General features: G+C 43.8%; 1 protein-coding gene across 2 annotated transcripts in view; it reads right to left on the bottom strand.

Annotated features, from left to right (window-relative positions):
- The window catches only part of EIF3C (eukaryotic translation initiation factor 3 subunit C), a 484,610-nt gene that overhangs the window by 202,416 nt on the left and 262,339 nt on the right, over nt 1-19,855 (bottom strand). The window lies entirely within an intron of this gene.

Below are 19,855 nucleotides of genomic sequence, written 5' to 3'. Positions count from 1 at the left end.
GGAATGCCCAGGTATGTGTTCAAAATCGATAAATCCAGTACTGGCCGCCAGGCCTTGTCCTTTCTGGGTACCAAGAACAGTCTTGAGTAAAAACCTTGTCCTTTTTCCTGTTCTGGTACTGTCTGAATGGCCCCCATATCCATGAGGGACATAACCTGTTTTCTGTGCCTCTGCCCATTGATTTTTTTTGGCAGATCTGGCCAACCATTTGCCATTGGCAGAGTGTGGAAATGGAATCTGTATCCCTGTGATACGATGTTTAGTACCCACTTATCCTGGGTTATTATCTGCCAATTTTGAGCAAAAAGTGCTAATTTTCCCCCTATGGGTGCTGCCAAAAGATAAGTGCTTGATGAAGGCAGAGGGAAGTCATTGTGATTGCTTTCTGTAGGTTTGCGCTTTATCTCCTCCAGATTTAGAGATGGAAGCGCTCCACTGCTTTGAGCTGTATGAATCTTGTGCCTGGTATCTGGAACCCTTAGGGCGTCTGGATTTGCCCCTTTGAGCTCTGTCTGACACAGGAAAGGACCAATTTTTGGTAGGCCAGTGTCTACTGAATCTTGGCGGCTGCACTTGTAAGAAAAACAGTTTGCATAGACTTAGCTTTGTCTTCCATTTTCTTTAAAACCTCTTCTGCCTTAATACCAAAGAGAATCATGCTGTAAAGGTGCATCTAGCAATTTAGCTTTAACATGATCAGGTAAATTATGTTCCTTTAACAAGGCATGCCTCCTAATCACAGATCCAGTAACTGCGGCCCTGCAGAGGCCTCTAAGGAATCAAAACCACATTGCAAAGTATGCTTTCCAACTTGTTCAGCTGCATGCAATAATTCCTGCAATTCTTTATTTTCTGCACATTCTGAAATCAACATAATTTTCTGTTGCAGCAATCCCGTAACATGTTGTTGGTACTTAAGCATATTAAATTGACAGTTTAAGGCCCTGATTGCCAAGGTTGCAGATGTATAAACCTTTTTTCCCCATCTGTCCAGTGCCCTTGAATCTCTGTCAGAGGGGGTAGGATTTTTTGCTGTTGAGGCCTTAACTCCCTTTGACCCTGTGAAATAGTTTCAGTATCAGCAGCAGGGTTTCTAAATAAAAATTTGTGTGAGTCAGGGACCCTGTAATATCTGTCAGGCTTACTGGGAGCTAGAGGCAAGGAGTCAGGGGACAAGCTTGACTCCAAAAATACATCATCCACAATGTCTAAAACAGGGGGAATGGCTAAAGGCCTGTGCTGAGGGAGAAGAAGGAAATCCCTGAGCCTCTTTTTTGATTCTGAGAAGTCTTGATTCTCCCAGTTAAAATGCTCCCTCAAAGTATGCAAGGTTTCTCCAAATGAATAATCCTCAGGAGGAGATGCAGATGGAATAGACTCCTCAGCATCAGAATCCTCATAGGGAGGTATAGATAATACCTGATCAGAAGTGGAATCAGAAGAAATGGAAACCTGATCTGAAGATTCATAATCAGTGTCTTGCCTAGGCCTCTTACCAGGAGGAGGATGGGTACACCCCTGATCAAGGTAATAAGGTCTTCGGCCATTTTGATCATCTGTTGTTTTAGGCATAGAGGCCTGTGCACATGGCTCATGCGTCAGTTTTTTAGTTTTAGAAGTTGCTTTTGACTTTGGTTTTGCAGCTGTTGTCAGTTTGATATACAAATGTTGAGGTCTGAATACACCCTCAGAAGCCGATGCCTGCTCAGCAGCTCAGGACCCATCCGAGGGAGATACATCTGTCGGTCCAATACCTTGAGTATCTTGTGGCATGCCGGACTCCACATGGGTGTCGGTAGAGGCCTGCGACTCGAAGGTAGCAGATATCAGGGGCGGCAAAAACACCTCACTGAGTACTGGCAAACCGGCGACTGGCTTAGGAGAAGCTTTGTCGGTGGTTTTGGATCTCGACTGCCTTTCTCTGTCCTTTTCTTTGCGTTTTTTTATGTACTCCGGCAGTCTGATTGCTATCCGACGACATTTCTGGATAGTTAAATCTGTTTCCAAAATACTTTGATGCAAAAATATACCGACGTTTAATAGTGCGTTGGTTAAATCTAGCACAAAACCGACAGCCAGGCACTTTGTGATCAGGGCCTAGGCAAGGAACACAGTATAAATGGAAATCCTTATGAGGCATTTGCTTCCCACAAGTAATACAATTATTAACTTTTTCTAACATCGGTAAAAAAGCAAGAAAAAAGTTTCCCTAATGGGGTACTTAGCTTTAGTGAAGACTTCGGTTCTGAAACTCAAACTCGAATATTTCAGTAGCCGGCCGACCGGCACTTGTGAAATGCTTCTGCTTCGGGCACCGCACGGCAAGAAAGACTAAAGAAAATGGCGTCGGCTGCATGTTTTATACCCCTGATGACCTGACGTCATGGAAGAGGAGACAGCAACCGATGCAGGACCCAAGACTTTGGAATTATTACCCAAATGTAATGACTGCAACAGTGAAACACGAAAAATATCTGCCTTATTGTGCAGAACTGCAGAGTTCATTCTATATCATCTGCAGCTTTCCAATAGCCATCAGCCTTTCATTACAAAACAAATCCATCATAATTCTACCGCTCTTCAATGTTCACTCAGTTCACCTGCTGTGACATCAGTAACCCTGCTCTTCTTCAGTCAGTAGACTATTTATTCACCCTTGGTGCCCTGTGTCCCTTTTATTCTTGCTCTCCTAGTGAAGCTGCCACTGAGGTCATTCCTTACAACATGTCCTTTTGTGTCGGTTAATCACCATTCTCAGCGTAGCATTTCCTTCAGAATTTTCCCCAATGTACAGAGCAGCCCTCCAGAAACAAACAGTACTCTAAATGTGGTCATCATACCACAGATGCCCCACGAACAGTACTCTAAATGTTGTCATCATACCACAAATGTCCCATGATTACAAATGGGTTTCAATTTATGTTGGTGCTGAGAATGAACATGAACAGTCACCATGAAATATACGCCAGAGGTGGGACAATACATGTATACCTTAACTGAAAAGTTACGACTGGAACAAATAGGTGCAGCAGTGAAAAGAAGTAGAAAGATTCTTACACTGAGTGCACTACCACAACTGTATTATGTAATTTTTATATATTTTTATGTCCATCCATCCTAAACCCCCTTTTCCCACTATTGCACAAGGGGTCAGGGTATCACTTCAACAGTGGCAATCTAGAGCCAAAGTTTACACTGCTGGGTGGCTAACTCTGCCACTGTAGTTCATCTGTACCGCACACTCGTGCACACATACAAACACACCCAGGGCCAGTTTAGAGTGTCCAATCCACCTGCTGCATGTCTTTGGAATATGGACAGAAACCAGATCACCTGTAGGAAACCCACGTAAACACAGAGAGGACATGTATATTCTGCAGAGAAGGACCCCAGCAGAAAATCGAACCTGGGAACCTCTTGCTGTGAGGTGACAATAACTGCTGCACCACTGCGCTGTTACTGATGCATGGGAAATTTGTCCACAGCACCAGGGAAGTACCCCTACTCTTTTTCGATAAATGCCAAGCAATATTTGCATCTAAGAAGGGGTTGATGCCACTGTGGTCAGTGCACTACTTTGCTCACCACAAAAATAGTATATAGTGAAAACTACTACTAAAATACTGTGAACAGTTTTGAAGTTGCTTTCACTGCTGCTTCCAGCAGTTTCCAGAGTTGAGGAGAACCTTCTTCAAATGTATAAAGCAACTTCAAAACCTATTTAACTTGAATCACACCCAACTAGAAAAGCAAAAGCGGGGCTACTATATCTTAAAAACATTCCAAACAGTAAAGTGGCAACAGCATCTGTTTGCTACTATATCTTAAAAACATTCTAAACAGTGAAGTGGCAACAGCATCTGTTTGCCACCTCAATCCACCTACCTAATAAGACAAACCAGCATACTACTAGCTTTAGCTGCAATCTTAGTACAGTTTACCAGGCCACCGATCTCTTTATCCCCCAAAGACTTTCTTTAGTGATGACACCCCCCACCCACAGGCACAGCAATAAAATGGATACTTTCACATATCCTCGCACTGAACTCTAAACGGACATCCGAATGCCTATTCCTCAAACTTCTCCATCCAGTGTGCAACAACTGATTCCACCTTACAACCACTTGCAATGAACATACCCCAAAAGTTTGACAGAGTTCCAATATCAGGGAAGCTAGTGGGTTACAGACCCGGTCATATGCTGCTTTCCAAATAGACACACCCATTTAGAACAAATCATTTACTTGCTTCCAAAGTACAACATATCATAAACAGACAAAACAGAGGAAACCAGTGCTGAATTCCACCAACGTGTAAAAACTTGTAAATCACCACACCAGCACTATGGAAAGACCAGCCTTGGATCCAGAAAAGACTAATAGAATAAAAATCAAAGACAACTGCATGAACTTGATCACAGCATTTTTGTCCGTCACCAGACCCTCAGATGTAAACAGACACAAATTAACACGGTGTATGTACCCTCATATCCACCGTTCAGTTCAAACTAAATTAAATCACAGCTTCAAATCAATGTAACAATAAATAAAACATTTGCACTTTAATTTATGTGACTATGAGTACGCAGTAAGCCATAGGCACCAAACCACACAAATCTAAAAACTTCATAACCCTGTATAAAACGTGAATATACACAAATATAAAAAGGGAAATATTATGAAAAAAAATCTAAAGCGTACCATCTAGTGTCCAAAGTCCATAATTACACCCAAAAATACAAGCCGCTATAAAAAAAACATAAAACATTTGTACATAATTTTCTCAACAAATAAGAAAATATATAATTATTTTAAAAATGTTTTAAAATCATAACTTAGCTGCCTTCAGCTTTAAAACAGGGGTTAAAGATATGCATTCATTAAGCTCTGGTGGTTTATTCTCTTGTGAAAAGCTGCCAATATAATTCCTTGTACTAAATTATTTGTCTCTCAGGGTCCACCCTTGACATCCAAAGCAACATCTTCCAACATGAAAATTGGAATGTAGAAAGATTACACTTTAAGGTATGTTTATATAGTGCACGAGTCTCCTCCAACATGAAAACTGGAACGTAGAAAGATTACACTTTAAGGCATGTTTATATAGTGCACGAGTCTCCTCCAACATGAAAACTGGAACGTAGAAAGATTACACTTTAAGGTATGTTTATATAGTGCACGAGTCTCCTCCAACATGAAAACTGGAACGAAAGATTACACTTTAAGGTATGTTTATATAGTGCACGAGTCTCCTCCAACATGAAAACTGGAACGTAGAAAGATTACACTTTAAGGTATGTTTATACAGTGCACGAGTCTCCTCCAACATGAAAACTGGAACGTAGAAAGATTACACTTTAAGGCATGTTTATATAGTGCACGAGTCTCCTCCAACATGAAAACTGGAACCTAGAAAGATTACACTAAGGTATGTCTATATAGTGTTAGTCTCCTCCAACATGAAAACTGGAACGTAGAAAGATTACACTTTAAGGCATGTTTATATAGTGCACGAGTCTCCTCCAACATGAAAACTGGAACGTAGAAAGATTACACTTTAAGGTATGTTTATATGGTGCATTAGTCTCCTCCTTGCACCCAACATATGGATGTTCATATATTCTTCTTCTGAGCTTCCCTTCAGTCTTTCCTACATAAAAGGCTTTATATATACACACACACACACACACACACACACACACACACACACATATACACCCTCACTGTTTAAAATATTGGGGCAATATGTACAAGCTCCACATTTAAAGGTTCCAGTCCTTTTGTGTCTTTCCTTATAAAGGGGAATGTTATTCCTATCAAATCCTTTAAACTCATGCGTTTACAAAAAATAAATTTAACTGGGGTCCTAAAGACACTATCCAAATCAGACAGGCCAACAAATTTTAACCATTCCCTCATAATAATATTTTTAATAATGCAGGCATCACCATTACAATTAGGAACAAACATCTCTTTAAATCCCCTTTCAACACCAGGACCATCTGATAACATATTTTTGCTCACATCTCCATCCCTTAGGGTACTATTATCCTTCCCACCTACCATGACTTCCTTCTTAATATCGCCAATTTAGGTGGGTATCCCCTCTCCAGAAACATTCTTCTTAATTTACATTCCCTGTCGAAGTCCTGCCCATCGGAGGCCATCCTACATATCCTAACATATTCACCCTTAACTATACTTATGTTTTGTTGATCCGGATAGGCACTAGTAAAACATAAATAGGAATTTGAAAAGGTATCTTTGTGGTATACAGTGGACTTGAACTCATAGATGTTACCATTCATAAGTTAAAAGAAAGAATTCATCTTACCGTAAGTAATGCCATAAGTAAATTTAAAAAAAAAATCAGTTGCATCGTTAATATACACCATAAATTCTCTCATTTTTCTCTGCATCATACCAACACATATCCAGGTAACCCTTATAGAACTTCCGAAAACGAACAACCAGAATTAAATATAAATCTTTGTTCCCAAATAAGAGGATATTAGCATAAGTGGGGGCACAGCAAACCCCCACAGGTATCCCACTGGTTTGTTGGAAAAATTCCCCTTCAAAATAAACAAAATTGTTCTTGAAAACCATTCCATAAGTTCCAAACAAGTCCAAACCCCTCATTAGTGAGCCCATCTTTCCGATTTATAGCCTCTTTGAACCACTGCATCCCGTTATGAGGGATCACAGAAAACAAGTCCACTATGTCAACAGTAACAAAAATGATCCTATATTGATACAAATCAAGTTCCAACAACACAAGAATGTTTTGGACCCCCTACTTAGGCCAGTTGTTTCTGCTAACGGGTCTAAAACATACCAGTTGGTCAAATATTTGGATTCAAAATTAAAAAGATTGAGGGGATTTTAAAGGACTCCTGGGACTTTTTGAAGTGTATTAAATCTGATTTGGGTCAAGTATAGGTGCAACCATACTGGATCTGGTCCTCACTAATATGGGAGAGTGCTGCACACCCCCTACTGTATGTTCCCTGGTAAGGTCAAACCACAAAATGGTCTCTGAAGTAAAAATAAAACCCGGACCCCCAGCTAAACCTGGAATATGCAGGAAATACTCCAAGGGTGACCTCCTACTATTAAGTGATAACCTGGCAAAATTTCAAGCCCTCATAAACCCAGAGAACACTGCTTCCTATGCAGAACTGTTCACACAAACATAGGTTCATAGGTTCATACTAGGCTATCTGCCCTAGGGCATTTATAAGCCTAGCCAGAAAGTGTTTGGCTTTCACCACCCATTTTAAATTTATTTTGCTATGCCCATTTTCGAGGTTAGTATACTGTGCCTCTGTCTAACAGTGACACAGAAGTGATACCCGGGGTAAACCTACGATCTCCCATCCACTCATCAAGATTCCTCTTGAAGAGAGTCAATGAGGGACACTGCCTAACCTGGATTGGGATTTTATTCCAGAGTGAAGGGAGCCTCTGGGTTATGAATCTGTCCCTCCAGCATGTCCTATTTATTTCAGTGCTGAGGTTCCAAGTCTCTCGAGCGCGTAGCACAATGGGATTTGGATTTTCTGAGGTGCAGCATGTCCATTAATTCAGGGTTGGACATGACTTTATACATCAGGCACAGATCGCCTCTGAACAGGCGGTATGCCACTGAGTAGAGCTGGAGTTTCTTTAACTGGGCAGCATATCGCGTCTATTTGAGCCCTTTGATCCTCTTGGTGAGGCACTTTTGGGGTCTTTCCAGTTGCTGCAGGTGTCTGGTAAGGTACATCCCAAAAGGGGCATTGTACTCAATTATGGGCCTGATGAGGGATGAGTAAAGAGGCACGATGACCTCCCCTGATCTAGATGTGAATCCCTTCATGATTAGGTGGGCTATATAAAATGTTTTTCTAACCACTTTGGCCATGTGGTTGTCAAATGAGAGATTGCCATCAATTTGGGTCCCCAGGTCCCTAATTACTTCTTCTATACTTAATGGATTACCACCTATGTGGTAATTTGTGGGCACTTTGTTTTTGCCAAAGGGGATGACTATACACTTTTTGGCATTTAGCTTGAGGCCATGGCTCTGGCACCAGTTGTCTGTTTCTATGAGGCTCTTTTGGAGGATGCTTGTGTCGGCTGGAGAGTCGATTATGGCGCCCAGTTTGCAGTCATCTGCGAACTTGGTCAGCCACAGTCCTTCCGTGTTGGCCTGTACCTCCGAGAAATATATACTGAACAAGAGAGGTCCCAGGACTGAGCCTTGTGAGACACCACTTATAACTGGTTTGGAGTCTGACATGGCTCCAGCAATTCTAACCATGTGGGTTCTGTCCCTGAGCCAGTTTGCAATCCATCTAGTGACATAGGGGTTTATATTTAAGCTGGTGAGCTTATCTATAATGCCCGAGTGTGGTACTGTATCGAAGGCTTTTGCGAGGTCCAGGTAGGCTGTGTGGACCACCTTCCCCTCGTCAATGGCCTTGGTGACTGTTTCAAAGAAATCAACCAGGTTTAAGAGGCAGGATCTGCCCTTAAAGCCGAACTGGGTAGGATCCAGTGTCTGTAGGTCCCCAACATCTTTATTTATGAGGTCCATGATGATCCTTTCCATAGCTTTGCAGACCAAGCTAGTCAGGCTTATGGGGCAATAGTTTCCAGGATCCGTTGAGGCACCACCTTTATGGAGAGGGACCACTGTTGCTGTACGCCACTCTTTGGGCACATATCCTGTAGTAAGGCTGAGACTGAACAGTAGTTTTATGTTTGGGTTTAGCTCTTCTTGGAGTTCATGTAGGACGCAGCCTGGGACACCGTCTGGTCCCATTGATGCTGTGTTTTTTGCTTTGGAGAGGGCGGCTCTTACCTGAGCATCTGAGATGTCAGGGGGCAGCACTCTGCTGGGATAGATATTTGCCCTTTTGGTGGGGGGGGGGGGATTTGTGCTGAACCTGTCAGCTAAGATGTTGGCAATGTCTGTGGGTTCAGTGTATTTTTTGTCATTTTGGACTAATTCTGAGCATATCTGGGAATTACCACCCAGGTTCCTAACATAACTAAAGAAAGCCTTGTGATTATCCTTAGTGTCCTGTGCAATTTTTCTCTTGAAGCTGGCCTTAGACAATTTTATGAGTGCCCGTAGTTTTTTGCTAATGCTGATCAGAGATGCCGTCCCTTTTTAGGATTTTGCTCTATCATGTAGTAGCTTCGCCCTTCTGTTGTATAGTTTGTTTATGGCTGGGGTCCACCAGCCAGGTCGCTTGCCTTTGGAGGATTGGGTCTTGGTTTTATTTGGGATCGCATGGTCCATGCATTCCTGAAGGTGTTCATAGAATGCATTTATAAAGGATTCTGTGATCTGGGCCGTATTTTCCACAGGCCCGGGGCTTTGAAGGATTCCACCTCGGTTTTGAGGAGTGTGAAATTTGCTTTAGAGAAGTTTTTCACTGTGGTTTTCTGGGCAGGGGTGGGGTCGGATGTGAATATCCAGTGAGATTAGTTTATGGTCTGATCTTACCAGTGAGGATACACTTCTGGTCTGGAGCATAGAGTCCCCATGTTGGTGATGATCAGGTCCAGTATGTTTTCCCCTCTTGTGGGAGTGGTAACAAGTTGTTCCATAGCATTTGAGTTTATAAATTCTAGGAACCTTTGGGCTTGGGTGTTGGAGCTAGAGTAATGATCCCAGTCTATGTTTGGGTAGTTGAAGCCCAATATAATGGTGTTTGGAGAGACCTTCATATTTTCCAGTGTTCTCAGAAAGGCCGAGTGGGGTTCCTGGGTTTGGGAGGATGGTCTGTAGCAGGCTATAAACTGGAAGGCAGTTTTACCCACTGTTAGTTGCACATGGATAGTCTCTGATGCTTCGTGCTTTGCCACCAACCTGGAGGTGTGGGTATCTTTGATGAATATCGATACTCCCCTCCTTTTGTGGTTCGGTCCAAGTTTTGGGGCCGAAAAGCATGGTATGAGGTATAACCTGGTAGTGCTGGGGTGCTCTCTGTAGCCCTGAACCAGGTTTCTGTTACTGCACAGATATCGATGTTCTCCATGCTAAGGAGAGTTTTGAGCGTGCATCTTGAGGTTTAGACTTCTGCGTTGAGTAGCATTACTCTTAGTTTCTTATCCCTTGTGATACCTATGGAGGTGGGTTTGTCTTTTGAGCTTTGCCTAAAAAAGGCACTATGGGGGTAGCAAGAGCCATTGCCAATATCCGAAAGCCCAGGGGTGACAGGTGCAAGCCGTCCCTAGTGAAGCATCGTGGCTTGTCGAGCATACCATCCCAAGCTGACAGGCATTGGATCCCCTTTGAATGACACCAGTACTTAAGCCAATTGTTGAAATTGATCATTTTGTCTTCATACTGTGGCATCATTCTTGGTGAGGGTAAGATGCTACTCAATGTCAGGGTCATACCGGCCTGGACCACATGCTCAGAGAGTTCCTTTATGTCTCTTTTCATGTAGTCCAAGGAGGTACGTCTCAGGTCATTCACACCAGCATGGACAATGACAGAGTCATATTTGTACTTGCCTTGGAGTGACCTGAGTGCTTGTGTTATGTGGCGGATCCTAGCGCCCGACAGGCTGCTCACCGTGACCCTCTCCTTGTTCAGCCTGGCGAGCGGGACGTCAGTGTGCCTGACGATAGAGTCACCTATTACAACTGTATCAGGTGTGTTGTTTAGTCTTAAGGGCTGTGACTGTTCGGCACACTGGCTTTGTGAGATATGTGTTGCACGTGTTTTGTTTTGGGGTAGCAGTTGCTTGGGTGTCTGCTTTGGAGGTCTCTGCTGCTTAGGCAGATCTTTATTTAGAGCCTCCGAGTATGCTTTTGTGTGATTATGTGTTTGGTTTGCTGTCGTGGTAGGTCTATGTGAGACTGGAATTGTAGTGAGTGTGGTTTCCTTCTCCTCCTGACTGGTTATGCCAGTACTGAGTTGAGAGAGCTTAGCCTCCAGTTTGGCTATATGGTTGCATCTCTCACATGTGTTGGAATTTGTTGGGAGGAGGAGAGGCTTGCCTGTGTACATGAGGCAGTTGTAACATTGCCTCAAGATTCCCAAATTCACCAGCTGGACCGGAGAGGAGATTGACAACTGACCTTTGGACATGCTAGAATAATATTGGGAATTCCTTAATAATTGAAAACAAGGGCCAGTGGGGAGTGAGGGTGTAGTGCTTTTAATTTTTAGTGCTGACTTATATGATTGCTTTAGCGAGCAAGTGCCAGGTAACTTAAGTGTAATGTGTTACAGGTAACTTAAATGCAAAAACGACAAACAGTAACTTTCTTTCAAGTGAAACAAGAAAATAAGTACAGTAAGCAATGCAGATATCACTGGTGATCCACAGAAGCGCTGAGAAGCCGCATATTAGGTGGAAAGTACAGTTGTGTACACCTACCATAAATGTAGATGTTAGAGTGTTTTCACTGTTGCAGTCATAACTGTAGGGTGTTCCTGCCGGCAGGCAGCCCGAGGGAGCCAGGATTTTAAAAAGAAGGTCAGGCTCGCTGTACCAGCAACAGTACCTGGCAAGCAAGACCTAGAGGTATAAAGCTGACAGGGCAGATCCATCTTCTCAGAAAAGCATGCAGATGTCAGAAGCCCCAAAAACCCAAAGTCCCTGGTAGAAAGAAATTCAAACCACAAAAGCTGGAAGTGGAAGAGAGACTAGTAGAATGAGGGGAAGATTGTGGGGAGAAAACAACATAGTCAAAGTAACAAAACCTCTTCCATGAGCAATCCATTTGGAAATAGTTTGCCTGTACTTAGTATTTTCACTAGAGCACTCATAGCATAAAAGAGAATCCAGAATGATCAAAGCTGTGAATGAGGGAGGCAGTTAGGAAGAAGAAGCAAGAGCTAGAGCACCCAGCAAAGCAACAGCCTGCCTAGCCTGCCTGAACTTAGAGGACAGAGAATTATAGTGCTTGAAAAGTGCTGCACTGTGGCATGTTCTGCAGCTTCATGGATGTCCTTGGTCTGAGGAAAGCTGCTGAAGCTGCACTGAAGTGGGCAGCTGCTCTAGTAGAATGACTTCTAACAGTACCCTAACCCTGTTTCCCATAGTGAGAGTAACAAAACCTTGGAAATAGTTTGTTTACTGAGAAGCCAGTTTGTAGAGAACTGGAGGCACCTAGAGAAAGCCTGCACCAGCTGGTGAGAAAAGATGATACTTCTTGTCCGAAGTTTTCTCATATGAAGCCTTGCATTTCTCCATCTTTCACAATATCACAAAACTGACAGCTTAGCGTTCCAGGGAAGCAACAAGCAAACAAACAACAAGCATATAAACAAAGCTAGATTTATGCTACAGCAAACAAGGTGTACCAATTTCAGTAAGATACAGTTCAAATATTCAGGCACTGTAAACCTTTAACCAGAAATTCCCAGCTCAGAAGGGCAGAGTCCAGCCTCTTCTCCCACAAGAGTGCAGACCACGAACCTTCTTAATGTAAAATAACTGGCCTGAAGCCCAAGTGCTTAAACCAGAACTAATACACTTTAAGAATAACAGACACTGGGCTCTCAATCAGCAGTTCCCAACTTAGAAGGATGTAAGCTATCTGTCCTGCCACCACAGTGCATGCCACAAACCTTCCTAATGTAAAACAACTGGTCTGAAGCCCAAGTGCTTAATCCAAAAGACTTAGAATGATAGCTACACTTTAATCAAGTTACTACCAAGCAGTAATAAATACAATTGAATACTTTAGAGAATGCCTGGATTAGTGCTCAAGTTACACACACTGTACAAGAATGTCAAAAGCTGCATAGAGGCAGCTGTACCCACCAGGAAGAAGTACAGAACTAACAAACAAGCTGTTCCGGTGGAATCACAAAATCAAAAGGCCGTATAACAGGAGGAAGAAGTTCATAGCAAAAATTAGGAGGTGCAGCACCCAGCAGGATAAAAGGACTCTCAAACTAAACAAACATCTCAGAAGACAAAGTCTAGTAAAGCCAAATTTGAGGTAAATTTGGCCTCCCAGGCCAAGGACAACCACAAGGCATTCTTTTACCCATGTCCACAATCAAAAAGGCAATACACAATTGTGTGCAGAGCTCATTGTAAATGAAGCCACCTATACTGAGCCAGAACATATAGCAAACCTACTGGACCAATCAATTCAGCTCCAACTTTACTCCTCGCCCCTCAACCTTCTCTCAGGAAATGCCATCAAATACAACTACCCCTGCTACCACTAAGGAACAGGTCCTTAATGCCCTAAGGCCAAGAACACTGCATCAATGGGCTCAGACAATATCCCAGGATGCCTTCTAAATAGCATGAAACATGACTTATTAGGGCCTCTGTAATTACTATTTAAATGTAGCCTCCAAACATGCTTCATGCCTCATGAATGGAGAACAGCAATGGTCAGTCCACTGCACAAAGGTGGGCCATCTACAGACCCATGCAACTACAAACCCATAAGTCTCATTAGTCTTATATATAAAGCCATGTAAAAAAACTATCATAGAAATGATCAACAGTGATATAGTAGACCAGACGCTGGACTCAACCCAGTTTGGTTTCAACAAGGGCAGATCATGCCTACTCAACCTGGTGGACTTCTTTGAGAAGGTCATCAAAGCAATGGAAGAGGGCAAAATGGTTCACACTGCCTACCTTGACCAGGCCAATGCATTTTACACATTACCCCACTCGGGCATTAACTCAAGAGGTTAGGTACAAGCCCATATGTCACCTATGCATAGCCAACTGGCTCAAAGACAGTACCCAGGGAGTTAGAGCTGGGGAGTCCACCTCTACAAAGAGGCCGATCACAAGTGGAGTCCCTCAGGGATCAGTCCTCGGACTGTTCCTTTTTGACATTTACTTCTCTGAAGTCAAGGCCAATGTCAGTGGTCTCTGGCTGACTAAGTTTGCAAACGATTGCAAATTAGGAACTGTCACTGAAGCCCACACTGACACAAATGATCTCCAGGAAGGGCTGATACAAACAACTGGTGTCAGAGCCATGGACTAAAACCAAATGCCAAGAAATGCATAATAGTTTCCTTCGGGAAGTCATCCACTCCTGGTGACTACCATATCGACAACACACCCCTTAGAGTAGACCCAGTACTCAGGGACTTGGGGACACACAGAGACAGTAATCCAGCCTTTGAGCATCAAGTGTTGACAGTAGTGAGGAAATCATTCTATGCAGCGCAACTTATAAGCAAATATATGGCATCCAAGTCCAAAGAAATAGCTGTGTAAATCTTACCATAACCATAGATGTCTTTCTCTTCCATAGTGAAGTATTCCAACTGTTGGATTTTCCTCTCTTGCTAGCCGAACATCCAGCCAGTATACAAAACCTTCTAGTCACTGCTAGGTACGTAGGACATCGGACGTCGGCCCTGGGAATGTGGGCCATAAATGTGACGTCTGTACATACCTTTCCTCAGAACTGAATGCAATTGTCAGACCCCAGTCTCAGGAAGCTGTATAGGCTCTATGCCACCCAGGAAGGACAGTTCAGATGGAGAGAAGGGGAAAGGTGGGAGGGAATGAACACTGCAACATGGAAGAGAAGGACATCTATGGTTATGGTAAGATTTTACACAACTATTCTATGTCCTTCTATTCTCATGCTGCAATATTCCAACTGTTGGGCAAGTGCCATAGCTCACAGGGAAGAAGAGGGAGGTGGTATGGAGATACTCTCCACAAAGCCATGCAGTTTGCTCTTGCAAATCCCTCTCTGGATCTGGAGATATGATCCAACTTGTAGTGTTTAGTGAAGGTGTGTACAGATGGCCAGGTAGCTGCTTCAAGGATGGAAGCAGTGTCCAAATCTTTGAAGAAGACCCCCAGATGAAGCCATGGCTCTGGTGGAGTGGGCCTTAATTTTGGATTTGAGATGCTTCTCGTGGAATGTGTAACAAGGGGATATAGCTTTGGAGATCCAAACAGAAATTGTCCGCTTTGTCACTGCCTTTCACATGGCTCTAGAGTGGAAGGAGACAAAGAGCTGGTCTGGTTTCCAAAAGGCCTTAGTCCTGTCAATGTAAAATCTTGGCATCTGTGATCATCAAGGGAATGCAAGACTCTCTCTTTGTCATTTTGGGGAGGAGGGAAAAGGGTGGGCAGGTGAATACCCTGATTTAGGGATAACTCATTAACCACCTTGGACATAAAGGAGGGGGTTAGTCATCAAGATCACCCTATCACTGAGGAAGGGAGGAGTTGCCATGAGGGCCTGCAGTTCTGACACACTCCTGGCTGATGAGGGCCACACGGAGTACAGTTTTCCAGGTACAATGTTTCAGAGAAGCCTTGGAGACTGGTTCAAATGGGGCAACAGTGAGTTTCTCTAGAACGTAATTGAGATCCCAAGGAGAGGGGATCTGCCTCCTAGGGGGTCTGAGGTATAGTACTCCCTTAAGGAATAGCCTAGAAGGGAGATGGGAGGCTAGAGGAGGATCAAAAGGCAATCGGGCTGAAATAGCAGCAAGTTGTGCCTTAACAGAAGAATATGCCAACCCTGCATGGAGTAATTCACACAGATAGGACAGCACAAGATGGACCTTTTTAATGGGTCTAGGTGTCTTTGCTGATACCACATGGAGAACCTCTTCCATTTAGACAGATAAGATCCTGGCCTCCTGTAGGACTGTAAGCACATCCTCTAAGGGACTGGGTAGCCTGGTGCAAAATAGTGGTAGTTGCCTGTTCAGATGGGAGGCACACAGATCTATTTAAGGCTTAACCCATATGTGGACAATGTCCAGAAACGCATTCCTGTGAAGCATCCATTTGTGGGACTGTGACATGGACCTGCTCAAAGTGTCTGCCTGAATGTTCTGATCTGAAGGGATATAGACTGCCCACAGGGAGATTCCGTGTTGGACTGCCAGATCCCATGCCCGGAGAGCAAGTCTGCAAAGCAAATTGGACTTGGTTCCTCCCTGTTTGTTCACATACCTAAGAACTGCAGTATTGTCTGTGAATAATTTCAGGGGCCCTTGTTTTAGGGCACGAAGAAAGGCTGTCAAGGCAAATAATGACTACTCTCATTTCCCTGATGCGGACGTGTTCCTGCCTGAAGGTGTGGGACCAGGTACCCCAGCCCATATCTGAGGCATCTGTGTACATCTCCTGGACAGGGGGAAGGGGCTGCAGTGGAAGTCCTGGGTTAAGCATCACCTGGTTAACCACCACAAAATTTCGCTCTTTAGACATGGGAGGAAGAGGATGATGAAGTCCAAGGGAGGAAGAGGATGAAGAAGTCCAAGGGGTGTGAGTGTTGAGTCTATAGGGACTTTAGGTACCAATCAATTTCCTCACGTGCAGCCTTGCCAGGGGAAGCATGGGAATAGTGGAGGCCATGTAACCCAGCAACCTGAGGTATTGTCCTGGCTGTCAAAGCAGTGGCTTTGAGGATGGTAGCCAGGTACTGGGTCGGAGTTTCTACTTTCTGGGGTGGGAGGAATGCCCTCATAACATGTCTTTATTCTGCAGCCCAGGAAAACCCTGTCCTGGGAAGGATTCAGGTTGGACTTGGAAAAGTTTATTTTGAATCTTAGAGCCTGTAGTAGAGATATGACGTCAGGGAGTTGGCTGTGCAGAGATTTGGGACATTCTGCCTGAATCAGGAGGTTGTTCAGGTATGGAAAAATTTGGATCCCTTGCACTCTGCAGAAGACCACTACAGGGGCCAGGAATTTGAAGACACTTGGAGCAGTAGATAGTCCAAAGGGCAAGGCCGAGAACTGAAAGTGTGAGGAACCAACAGCAAATCACAGGAATTTCCTGTAGCTGGACCTGATAGGTATGTGGAGGTTGGCGCCCTTTATTTCCAAGATGGCTAGAAATCCCCAAGTTATCAGCAAAGGGAAAAGGGTTTGAGGAGTCAGCATATGAAAGGGGGGAACCTTTAAGAACAGGTTTAGGTGGGAGAGGTCCAGGACAGGCCTCCTGGGTCTGTCCTTCCTGGGCATCAGAAAGAGTCTTAAATAAAACCCCCTCCTTAGCTCCCCTGGAGGAACCAGTAGTATGGTTCCTTGAGAAAGGAGGCTGCCTATGACAGGCTGGAAAAGATGGAGTTGGGTCTTTGGGTGGCTTGGGAATCCCTTTGGGAGAGGGCAGAATGACCCGGGACATAAAACAGCCCTTTTCTATAATGGATAGGACCCACCTGTGGTGATGAATTCACAAAGGGACAGACAGTGAGACAGCCTTAGGGACAGGGGAATGGAGTTGGGGGGGGTGAAAGCAGGTAGTCAGAAGCTACCTGCCCTATCCTGAAAGGGAGTTTTCTGGGCAGGAGTTTGAGCAGACAGAGGGAGTCTGCTGTTTCCTTGCACCTTTTCTGCCTCTAGCAGGGGGAGCTGGAGCAGTGTTTTCTCTAATGAACTGTGTCTTTGATGGAAAGTTCCTATGAAATTTGGGAATGGGAGAGACAGAGATGTTTAAGATCTTGCAACTGTTTCCCGAGTTGCCGGCCCTGATGCACAATCTTCAATGATGGTACGCCCATTCACGCATGTCTCCACACGGAAGACGCTCTAGCTGAGAATCGAACAGGACAACGTCTTACTGTGAGGTGACAACGCTTCCGCAGCACCACCACCGCAGTGTGCATACTTGGACATGTATATTTGGTAATTTACTGCCCTGAAGGCCAGGGTAGAGGAAGTGTAAACTTTCTTACCAAGGAGCACCATGGCCTTACTGTCCTTGTCAGTGGGGAGGACAGAGGTAGAGGGCAATAATTTGGATGGTTTATCTGAGGAGACAGACAGTGGCAGGGTCCGCTACTGGGCAGTTAATCAAAAATGTAGCCCCTTCAGGGACCTTGTCAGAATCTGTCATGTCTCTTGGGAGTCATGGTTAACAGAGGTAGCACTGAAGGCATCCATGGAATGCTGGTAATACGGGGGGGGGGGGGTTCCATCTGCAGTAGCTCATATCATCTTTTTTGTACCTCTGACATCTCAGAGGAATCTAATTTAGAACATTCCGTCATTCTGGTAACCGTCTCCCCAATGGTGAGATCCTCAGCTGGGGAGTAAACCTCAACAGATTCATACTCTGAGGAAGCATAACCAAGAGGACAGGATATCTGGAAGGAATAAGAGAGGGAATCCTCAGAAGAGGAGCCTAAGGAATCCTCAGCTCCAGGTAGGACGGCATCATCAAACCTGAAGCCTGGGACTAATAGGAGGAGGCCTGGCCTATGGCGATCCAGGCATGGCAGACCTTAGAGCCATAAAAACATTAAAGAGGCTCTGAGGCCTGCCAACCTGGTTGGCTTACAAGAGATGGAAAGAGATGTTTGGACTTGGCTTTCTTTTTCAATGAAGGCCTAGGAAGCATAAGGCCTAAGGAAAGCCTAGTGTCTGGATAAGGCCTAGATTCAGTAGTTAGAGTAGCACAGGGAAGGCCTGTCTGGACAGCCGTTGGAACCAGTGGTTCCCTCTCGGCATCGCAAGACTACATCTACAAATCCTCCTCTGACAAGCCTTCCACACGAGGTTCTGCAGCATTCTGAGTACCCGTAATACCTACATCAGCAGACTCTGAACATTCTTTCAGGCAAACGTCAGCCACAGGAGGGATGTCGGATGTAGGAGGGGCAGCAGTAGCAACTTCAGGCCTGGAAACCTTAGCCTTCATTTCAGGCAGTTCCATGGGCTGACCCAATGGTCCTTCCATCCCTAAGGCGTGATGTTTTAGACACTGGTTTTCTAAATATATATTTAATGCGTGTAGCAGACTACGTAGGTTTTTTGTAATGAAGGCCTGACAGATCGTGCAAGAAAGATGGTCGTGCGAAGGCCCTAGAGAGAAAAGAAAAAGATTGTGGGCATCCTTATGGGGATATGACGACTGCACTTGCACTTTCACTTCCTGGATGACATACAACCCTAACAAGCATGCAGTGACAAAAGGAAACAAAACGTCTCCAATGAGGTACTTATATTTAGAGAAGATCTAAAGCGAAGATAGTAGGAACACTGACATTAGACTAGCGGCAGAGAAGTTCTGAGGAAAGGTACGTGCAAATGTCACTTATGGCTATGGAGCTTGTACATACTGTCCCTATATTTTTAATCGTGGGGGTGTGTATATTAAAAGTAGGAATAAACACATTACTGGAAAGACATACACCAACTGTAATAGTTTGGGGATGATACACATTGCCCTATGTGGAGCATGTAAAGCCTTTTATGTAGGAAAGACTGAAGGGAAGCTCAGAAGAAGAATATATAAACATCAGTATGATGTCAGGTGCAAGGAGGAGACTAACACTATATAAACATACCTTAAAGTGTAATCGTTCCAATTTCCAGTTTTTCGTGTTGGAAGAAGTTGCTGTGGACATCAGGGGTGGACCCGGGGAGACAAAAACGGAGTACAAGAAATTATACTGGCAGCTTATTTTACAAGTGAATAAACCACCAGGGCTTAATGAGTGCTTATCTTTTGCCTATGTTTTAAAGTTAAGGGAAGCCAAGTTAAGATTTTAAAACATTTTAAAAATATTTATGTATGCTGTGGCGACCCCTAACGGGAACAGCCGAAAGAAGATGATGATGATATTATGTACAAATGTTTTATGTTTTTTCTACAGCTGCTTGTATTTTGGGTGCAATTATGAATTTTGGACACTAGGCGGCAGCCAGAGGATTTGGATTTTTTTCATCATATTTTAATTTTTATAGTTTTATTCACATATTTATACATTTTATACGGGATTATGAAGTTTTTAGATTTCCATGGGTTGGCTCCTATGGCTGTCAATTTATTTACCCATTTATTTATATTCATATAAATTAAAGTACAAATGTTTTATTCTTTTATTAATTGTTACATAATATGGGAGGGTTTACTGACTGAAGGTGGGATTTA

The sequence above is a fragment of the Protopterus annectens genome, chromosome 10.part0 (assembly GCF_019279795.1).
Source record: "Protopterus annectens isolate FY-2018-M chromosome 10.part0, PAN1.0, whole genome shotgun sequence".
Taxonomy (NCBI): Eukaryota; Metazoa; Chordata; order Ceratodontiformes; family Protopteridae; genus Protopterus; species Protopterus annectens.
The sequence above is the reverse complement of the archived record's forward strand: the minus strand, read 5'-3'. Positions and strand labels throughout refer to the sequence as shown.